At 43.4% G+C, this 10,134-nt stretch overlaps 1 long non-coding RNA gene across 1 annotated transcript; it reads left to right on the forward strand.

Annotated features, from left to right (window-relative positions):
- The first annotated feature begins 875 nt into the window (after positions 1 to 875).
- LOC105547452 lies at positions 876 to 9,528 on the forward strand. The gene is made up of 2 exons (XR_001007225.1): positions 876 to 1,071; positions 2,706 to 9,528. It is a non-coding gene; the product is annotated as an uncharacterized LOC105547452 (long non-coding RNA).
- The last annotated feature ends 606 nt before the right edge of the window (positions 9,529 to 10,134 follow it).

Raw genomic sequence — 10,134 nt, forward strand, 5'->3', positions numbered from 1 at the left:
CAAGCAGTCCTCCTGCCTTGGACTCCCAAAGTGTTGGGATTACAGGCATGAGCCACCATGCCCAGGCTCTCTTGTCTTTTTGATAATAGCCATCCTAAGAGATGTGAAGTGATACCTCATCATGGTTTTGATTTGTATTACCTTGATGATTAGTGATGTCGAGCACCTTTTAATGTACCTATTGACCATTTGTAAGCAGCAAATTGTTTATCAGTTAAAGTGTATTCTTCAGAACTATTGTTTTTAAAACATTCAGGTAGTACTTAGTGGTAAGCAGATTGTTTTGTAGAATAGAGAGGGACTGCCAGTTTCAGCTTTGATAATAGCTGTGAGAAGAATGTCAGTCTCAGTCCTTCTTTGGAAAGCCTTTAAAAGGGACTGTTTATTTTTTCTCATACTTGTTTATTCTTTCATTTAAAACTTTTTTTTTTCCTAGTATCATAAATTTAAAACTTTTTTTTCTTAAAGATGTTAATATTAGGGCCTAAGTCACGTATAAATAAGACATAGCCCTGACATAAGAAACTCAAAGTCTATAAAGAGAGACAGATGGATAAACAGGAGTCCTGTAATACGTGATGTGTGTAAGATGGAGAGGAAGAACCTTTTAAAAAAGTGAGGGGTGGGGATGGCTTCATAAAGGAAGTGATGGTTGGAGCTGAGTCTTGGAGGATCAGCAGGAGTGTCCCTGGCAGAAGAGAAAGAGGGCATTCCAGATGGCAGAGGAGCCTGTTTACAGGCAGGGAGGTTAGAGATTATGCTTTTGACTTCAATTGTAAAATCCTTAAAAGTTAGGATTACATGGGATTTAAATTAAATTGCTGGATAGTATATGGTGATAACCCCTTAAATTGTTTCAAACTCTTTTTTAACCGTGTTTTCCAGGAACTCGAATCATTTATGACAGAAAGTTTCTGTTGGATCGTCGCAATTCTCCCATGGCTCAGACCCCACCCTGCCATCTGCCCAATATCCCAGGAGTCACTAGCCCTGGCACCTTAATTGAAGACTCCAAAGTAGAAGTAAACAATTTGAACAACTTGAACAATCACGACAGGAAACATGCAGTTGGTAAGAGAATGGTGGTGTTGGGGACCTAGAGCGTGGCTCTTAGAATTTGAATGTCTGTTTGCTATAGGTTGAGAAGCTATTGATTCTTCAGCTTTTATTTTTTGTTTTTTTGTTTTTTTTGTTTTGAGACACAGTCTCATTCTGTCACTCAGGCTGGAGTGCAATGGCACGATCTCAGCACACTGCAACCTCCGCCTACTGGGTTCAAGTGATTCTCTTGCCTCAGCCTCCCGAGTAGCTGGGATTATAGGCGCCTGCTACCACGCCTGGCTAATTTTTGTATTTTTTAGTAGAGACGGGGTTTTGCCATGTTGCTCAGGCTGTTCTTGAACTCCTGACCTCAGGTGATCTGCCCTCCTCAGCCTCCCAAAGTGCTGGGATTACAGGTGTGAGCCACCGCGCCTGGCCAGTTCTTCAGTTATAACTAATGTTCAGTTATATGTCTGTAAAGTTTCCCTCCTTCCCCAAAGGTTTCTTGAAATGCTCTGAAAACCCTGAGTTCTAAATCATAAATCTGATGTAGTTGGTGGGAGAAAAGAATCCAGAATCAGTATGATAAACTCCAAAAGTGATTTCTCGAACCATGCCTTAAGGACTACCTGGCCTAGGCTTCATTGGACTAAGAATAACACAGAAAACAAAACAATTTCGGGCCGGGCACAGTGGCTCATGCCTGTAATCCCAGCACTCTGAGAGGCCAAGGTGGGCAGATCACGAGGTCAGGAGATCGAGACCATCCTGGCTAACACAGTGAAGCCCCATCTCTACTAAAAAATACAAAAAATTAGCCGGGCGTGGTGGCGGGCACCTGTAGTCCCAGCTACTCGGGACGCTGAGGCAGGAGAATGGCGTGAACCCCGGAGGCGGAGCTTGCAGTGAGCCGAGATCGCACCACTGCACTCCAGCCTGGGTGACATAGCGAGACTCCGTCTCAAATAAATAAATAAAAAGAAAGAAAGAAAGAAAATGAAACAATTTTCATAGCCCCCATTTCCATCACCCTCAGGCAAATAGACCTTGTTTCTTATATGAATTTCTTTTTTATAGTATGAGGAAAAGCAGTATGGTTTATTTCCTCTATTTTCCAGAACTGCCTTTAAGATTTACCTAAATTACCCCTCCTCCAACACATTCTTTTATTCTTTATCTCTGTAGAAGCAGAATGGTGAGGTAGGAGTGGCCAACTCCTGAAATACTCCTCAGGGACTGCACTTAGTGACCCCTAGATGTGGGCCAGCATTCTGCTTTGTGATATTTCAGATGAGTTTTTTAATGGACAAAGTGTCAGTTTGGAGCAGGGCCAAAGTCCAAAGCCTCCAGAAGAATGTGCTCCCCTGAGAGACAGCAAAGAGCTCCCCAGGAGCTGCTGTTTATTCAACCTGAAGACAAAGAGACACTGGGGATGTTTTCACTTGTGTCCTTTTCCCCAAAGCTTCCTCCCATGGGCGATGGAACTGCCATTCTTCTTTTTCAGATTAAGACCAGCCAAAGCAAAGCAGAGTAATTGTTTCAAGGCAGCAGAGAGTGGGACAGTTTGAATTATTTTTTATCTCTCAGATAGAGGGAATGACAGTTAAAACTGTTGTGCTTTTTTGTGTATGTGCTAAACTCTTCATTTCATTTGTCCTAACTAGGGGATGATGCTCAGTTCGAGATGGACATCTGACTCCCCTGCAAGGATTAGAAGAAAAGCAACACTGATACTTGTGTGCACCTGATTTGGCTAATAGGATCAACAGTGAAAAGACAGAAGAGGCAATACCAGCAGTCCCCATTACAGTCTCCACCTCCCCCTCTTCCTCTGGGTGCCAAATGATGGGAAGATGAGCTTCATCTGACCATTTCTTCTCCCTGTCTCCTGTTCCCCTTCCCAGTTAAACAGGTTAGATTGAAGGCTGTGTTTCTGTAGAGCTAAGCAGCCCTTAGAGGACAACAGTTCAACTCTGACTTTCCTAGTTGTTCTTTTATTGAGAGCCACCCTCCTACCCTGTAATTTTGTCCCACATCGAATCTCAACCTATCAACAACTGCCTGTCTGGGAAGGGATACAGAGGTTTGGTGGGCCTAACACCATTCATGTTCCTTACCCTCTGTCTCTCCTCCCTCTATCCCACCTATGGTTCAGTGTTGCAAGAGTCTGGGCTTGGGATCTTTACAACCAGCAGGGGGAAATGATAAAAAAGAGAGCTGCTTTCCCTTTTACCTTGAGGTATTTGTCCCTCGGGACAGAGCACAGCTTGTGCAACTCTAGTAGCATTACCTTGTGACACTGTTTTGAGGTCCACTCACTTTCTTTCCTCTGGGAGGAATGTCTTCTGTCTTTGGTATTATAGTTCATCTTCCTGTCCTTTTACTTAGTGCATTTGTGCAGATATTTTTAACTCTGTACATCAGAAGAGAGCCCTTGGTAACCAGTTTTGCTCTTCTTCTGCCACTCTTCCCTGCTTGCATCTTGTTGCTGGCAGAGTCCTCTTGTACTTCAAGAAAGCGAAGTGATTTTGTCTGCTCCTAAAGCAGGTCCATACCAAGTAATAGAAGCACTTTAGCCTCTACTTGGTGGGTAAAGCCTGATCATAGTATTCTGTCAGATAATGCCTAAGAATGACCTCTGAAGAACGTTGACCCATTTGAGTACCCGGTCTCAGTTGTCATTTTTAAGTCCAGTGAGCATTGTGATAGTTGTTCTTAGATTGCAGTTCCTTATGTTTTGAGTTTGAAGTTGATTTTCAGAATGTTCTTAGAAAAGAACTGCATTTTTTCCTTTGTGGATCTGCTTTGTTTGGCTGCTGGAATAGATAAGCATGGGCTTAAAAAATGTGTTCCTCCCAGTTTTCTTGCCTTTCCTGTTGTATTCTGAATTTCTCTCCCTACCTTCCTCACTTTCTTCCTCTCTCCTTCCTTTCCTTCCTTTTTCTCTACCAGGCCATTTTTCAAATTTACATCAAAGATACCTCAGGTGTTGGTATCTGAGAATATCTGTCACTCCTCTTACCTGAGAAGTGACCTTTTATTTTTAAGATGACTACAGACCTATTTTTAGATATGTTTTCAGTACAATTTTGAACAGCAACTTTTTAATTAAACATCTTCCAGTGTTAGGAAGATGAGAAATGTTCATAGGCGAGTCTGCTGTTCTATGTCACCATCTTTTGTCTCCCCTAGTCCCCCAGGAGCTCTTTCCTTTCCCCTCTAGTTTTGAGTGTGCATGTTTGGAGTTTGTAGTGGGTGGTTTGTAAAACTGGACCATTCTGCCTTGCTATGGGTTGTTCATGAAAGCCTCATTCTTTTCTCTGACCCTTTAGCTTTTGCATTCACCCTCCTTCCCACCTACCTCTCCTGGAACTATTGAGCAGCATAATAATCCCGGGAGAATGATTCCCCTCATAGAAAGACTAAAGCATCCATCCCCTTATAGTTAAGTAGCCACTGGTGTCCTGGGAATTTCTGGTTAGATTTGGTGCCCTGAACTTTTTTATTAAGAAATCAGATCCCAGGGTGAGAGTAACAGCCATTTGGCCAAGAAAGAAACCTGTTTTTCTTTTGAACTCTGAAAAGACCCTGTTTGTGAATACATTTTAGAAAGAAGAGAGAAAGGATGTCTGCAGAACTTTGTTCTGTTTTCTGCTACAAAGATGTGAATAGTTCAGAGTGAAAACCTTTTGTGATGGTTGATGTCTCAGGAATAAGCTGGATCTCCAATGTTTTGGGGATGCTTTGAGTCTCAAAAAAATTGATAATCAGAAAAGTATTTTTTGTTTGTTTGTTTAATGTATCCCTGTTCTGTTTAATTAAACTCCAAGTCTCATTTTACATATTCTTGGAAAAACCTAAGTTGCGCTGTAATTTACATAAGAAGCATGCTCAGGACCTCTCTGCACCCTGGGGAGCCTGATTCTTTGGGAATGAAGCTTTTCGTTCTTCATACACTGGCCTTGGCATCCTGTGGAATTTGACCCAACTAGCAGCTAGTCAGTCCGTCAGTGAGCGGAAGAGTGAACTCTTCTTGATCTTTATTGCTATGTGTGAAAACTTGGCTTCCTCACTAATTGGTGGGGAATGGATTTAAAGCATGAGCTTTAGTAGTATCAAGATGCCATTTTCCTTTTTCTTGCCGTCTTGGGGAGCTTCTGCATGTGACCCCCTAATCAGAAGGCATGTTTTTAGTATTTCTTGGGAGTGTCAGCTGTATAATGCGGCAGCTGTTCAATCCCTTACCCTTCTCTGCAAGGACTTCCTTAAGGCTTGGTGCAGTTCTTTCCCAGAGGCCACCACTACTAGACAGTCTGTGACCTCCATAAGTTGGCATTTAAAAAATTTCACAGGGCATGAGATAAACTTCCAATAGATGATACCTTTGTGTCATGCCTCATAGAATTATTTTTAGAACAAGCCAGAGTCCATTGGGTGGTTTGCCTCTGCATGTTTGGAGGGAACCTCACAGATGAAACCCTTAATGAATGTGTCCTGGGTTTTTTAGAGGGAAGGAATACTCTTACCACTTTGACTGAGACAGCTCTTAACATCTTAGTTTCCATTTGTAGTTTTTACGAGGAATCCATGCTTCTATACTTGTGGGGACAATTGATCTTAATGAGAAGTGACTTTCCTTCAAATTCCAACAGCAGACATGCATTGTCATGGTTCTGCCTTCTTTATAGTGTGGTTTATTGAGTTCAGCAGTTCTCATATGCTGTTTAAATAGGTACAGCATTTTCAAGGGCACAGATAGAGAGAAACTGACTTTCTAGGCGTTGGGCTTCCAAGCCAAGAGTTTTGTCCTTCCACCTGTATTAGTTATCTATTGCTGTGTAACAAATTACCCTAAATTTAGTATGTTAAAATAGTAAACATTATGTGTCAGTTTCTGTGGGTTAAGAATTTGGGAGTAGTTTAACATGATGGTTCTGGCCCAGGGTATTATGAAGTTACAGTCAAGATGTGAGCAGGGGCTGCAGTCAGCTGGAGCTGGAGAAACCACTTCCAAGTTCTCTTTTTGTGGCCGTTGGCAGGATGCCTCAGTTTCTTCCCATGTGGGTCTCTGCATAAGGCACCTGGCTTCTCCCTGAGCAGCTGATCCCAGAGATCGTGGGGCAGGGCCAGGAGAAAGCTGCAGTGCCTTTTAAGACATAGTCTTGGAAAGGACACACCATCACTTCTTATCCTAGTCTTTAGAAGCAAGCCACTAAGCTCAGCCTGCACTCAAGGAGAGAGGAATTACACATACCTCTACCCCAGTGGAGCAGTAGCAAATAATATATGGACATATCTTAAAAGCACCACACCCCAACTGAGGATGAAAGTAGGTCAACAGGGAGGTAGGTTTAATGTAGATAGGCTGAAAGACAGATGGCTATCAAAAACAATTCTCCAAAATGTGCATAACCAAACTGGGACAGAAGGCAGACTCCCCAAAGCTACCTGCTGGTTTTGAGAGGGTGGTAAGAAATGGCAATTCCTAGCAGTAGTAGAAAATAATATGCCTAACTACCAACAGCTGAAGTATGCTTATTTGCACGTCCTAGACTTGGTGTCCGTAAGACTCATTTACCACTTATTTGCCTGTAGCTAGGAATTAATGAAAGGAACTGGGGCCTTCCAGCTGAGCCACTAAACCTGTCTTGTTTGGAATGGCGATTGTCCAGCAAAGGGTGCAAACATGAATTAGATGTTAAGCTATTGAGCTGAAGAAAAGAAAGCAGTTCACATTTAGGTGAAATAGATGATGTTATCAGGAAGCCAGGTTCCCACGAGAGTGGGTGCTTGGTACCTGGTCTCTCCAGTCTCAACAGACTCAGGTCAGGTCTCTCACCCAGGAAGCAACCACTCAATAAAATAGGGAACATCTAAGAATGACAAATGTCAGTGCTTGATTGCTCCTCTAAATCCAGTGCACAGGTTAACCCTGCATGCCCGCCCATCTCTTCCTGGGCTTCTTGATGGCAATGTGTTCTTAAAGAACTGGTCTTGTGTTCTCCCTGAAGACAAACTTAAGTTTTTCAGTTCAACACATTCTAGTGAATGGCTACTATGTGTTTCTGGCACTCATTCCTAACCAAGTCTTCTTTCTTTTCTTTTCTTTTCTTTTCTTGCTTCTCTCTTTTTTTTTTTTTTTTTTTTCCCTGAGGCAACAGTTGCGCCCTGTCGCCCAGGCTGGAGTGCTGGAGTGCAGTGGTGTGGTCTCGGCTCACTGCAGCTTCTGCCTCCCAGGTTCAAGTGTTTCTCCTGCCTCAGCCTTCTGAGTAGCTGGGATTACAGGCATGTACCACCACGCCTGGCTAATTTTTAATTTTTGTATTTTTAGTAGAGACGGGGTTTCATCGTGTTTGCCAGGCTGGTCTTGAACTTCTGGCCTCAAGTGATCCACCCACCTCAGCCTCCCAGAGTGCTGGAATTACAGGTGTGAGCCATTATACCCGGCCAAATATGCAAATTCTTGTTTAGATTTATGCTCTGTCTCTTCCCAGCTTTTTCTTATCTGTAGCCCTGCTTGCTTGAGAGTATACTTGGATAAGAAGTACTGCTATTGAGGGAGCTATAAGAAAAGGATACTTCTTCCAGAAGTAAATAACTCATCTTTAGAGTACCCTTAAATGAATTTTGTTTTTCTTTCTTATTTTGAGGTGGATTGGTCTTCTCTTTTTTTGGGTTTCCAGCTCTTTGAGACTCTCAGACCTTATCTTTCCAGCTCAAACACCATTGGTTAAATTCCCTCATTCTCATTAGAATGCAGCCTGCTGAGTATGTGGGTTTCACTGCCGGAGTCCGTCCATTAGCCAGTATACATAGAGGGCCTGCTTCAAATCAAGGCAACTGGTGAAGGGCTCAGCATGTTGGCAGCAGTATCCAAGAGATTGAATCTATTTCCATTTTCCTCATCTAGAATAACAGCTGCTTGAAGCCAGGGCTCTTAGCCCTTTGCATTCCCCTTTAGAGAGGAAGCCACACTGCCTTTCTGTGTCTGGTTCAGAGCTCTTCCTTCTTGACATGTTTTCTGGACTACATGCACATGGGCAGCTACTGATTAATCTGCAAAACCCAGTCACTTGCCTACCCATAATATCTGGGAAGGCTTGGTATTTGTTTTAAAGAAACGTTTCTTTGGGAGGGCAGTTTCTGTCTGGACTTTGAGGTGGACTTAGTTATCCCTACAGTTCCTTTAACTCTCAGCTTTTAATAAAAGATGAAATCAGATATTGATGCAGTTGGGTCACAATTCTTTAGGATGCTTCTACCCCAGGGCTGCTTCCTGTTCCTAGTCATGGTTTTCCAGTTTAGTAGTGGAGTTTCTTGAGGCTAACTTACAGAAATTTCTAACTGAAAACTTTAAGAGTTATTGATACTTACTTGTTTTTTCAGTTAATCATTTACATCACCTTTCCTACTCTCTGGAATTTAAATTTATTTCTCTAGGCTGGTCCTGGAAGTTGATAACCTTTTGGCAAAGCTTAGATTTAGGAGAAGGCTTATGAGTCCCTGTCCAGAGGGTCTGTAGATTCTCTTTGCTTATGACTCTCTGCCTGCAGCCCTGGCAGACCATACTGTATATCATGGATACCCAATGGAAATATTACTGAGATGAAACACATTTCCCAGGGTATTTAAACTCTCACTCTGCCACCTTTCTAAGGGTGGGAGGCTGGCAGAGAGATGCTGCAATGCTTGATAATCATTTGGCCACACTGAAATTTCCAAAGGGAGCTCTTGCCGGTGCTTAAAACCAAAACACCTGGACACTTAGAAAATTCCATGAATCTAGCACAAAATATCCATTCTTGCCCAAGTGTATCCCCTTTCTCTCCAGCTTAATCTTTTTTTTTAAAGCCCAGGCCAAGGGTACTTTTAACTGGAAACCAGGGGAGGAGGGAAGAACACTAGCAGGGAGCTAAGAGGCAGGTTGCTGGGTAAGCCATCCTGCTCCTACCTGGTGCCTGTATCTGAATTGCTGAGTGCCGTGCGCCAGTGCCTTTCCTTCACCTGCAGATGGAGCCCATCTCTTTCCACCTGGGTGAGGAGACCCTCTGCTACTCCAGGGGTAAACCTTAAAGAAGGTGTCTTGAAGAGCCCAAAGGACACTCACATGCTAAGGTGTCCGTTTTATGCATCTTTAAAATATTTTATTTAAGAAAAAAAATAGCCCTGCCCTGTCTTAGTGCCACTAATGGCCCAGTTCCATCCATTCTGAATGGAAAAGCAGAGACTGCCAGCACTTTCCTTGGTCTTCCCTTTGTCTCCCATGATGTGTTGTCCCCTCATCCCTCCCATCCATTTCACTGTGTGTGGATGGATAGCAGAGGGTACCACGCAGTCCTTGAGGCAGTCCTGTGTGATTCCATGATCAGTTGTTTTTGTATTCTAACTATCCTTCCAAACCAGCAGATGTTTGGAAATTAGGGAAAAAATTAAATTCTCATCAATGGTTGCTGTTATAGTTAAATCAATAAAGATCTTGAATATCAACTTGGTGTTTTAATTTTTAAAAAATATCAGGTGAAATCCTGCTAAGGGTATTTCACATTTCAGGAGTTTAAGCTGGGGTGGGGGGAATATGGGCACAGGTAGTTGGCTGTTTATCTGTTAGTTCTCCACACTTGCGGAGCATGCACTTTGTCCATGTGGACCTGTGTATGCAGAGGAGATGGTGGGACTCTCAGGGAGCATGACCCGGGTCCTGTGCTCAGGAGCTTGGAGGCAAACGTGTATATGCTGGGCTGACGGCACCCGAGCATGTCCTTCTCTTAAGTACCAGCCCTGAGGAAGCCCAAACAACTTTTCCTTTCGCAGAAGAGGGGCTGCCTGTGCCCCCGGGAGCACTGGTTAGACGTCCATCATGCCTGGTATCAAACCAAGCTGTGCTGCATGAGCGTCAGATTCCCTGCTGTTACTAATCTAGCAGGTCTCATGTATTAGTCCGGAGAACAAGAATTCTTTCATGTGAACAGAGGTCCACAGAATAAAACTGGACTGGAGAGGCTGGGCGCGGTGGCTCAAGCCTGTAATCCCAGCACTTTGGGAGGCCGAGACGGGCGGATCACGAGGTCAGGAGATCGAGACCATCCTGGCTAA

The sequence above is a fragment of the Mandrillus leucophaeus genome, unplaced genomic scaffold (assembly GCF_000951045.1).
Source record: "Mandrillus leucophaeus isolate KB7577 unplaced genomic scaffold, Mleu.le_1.0 Scaffold39, whole genome shotgun sequence".
Lineage (NCBI taxonomy): Eukaryota > Metazoa > Chordata > Mammalia > Primates > Cercopithecidae > Mandrillus > Mandrillus leucophaeus.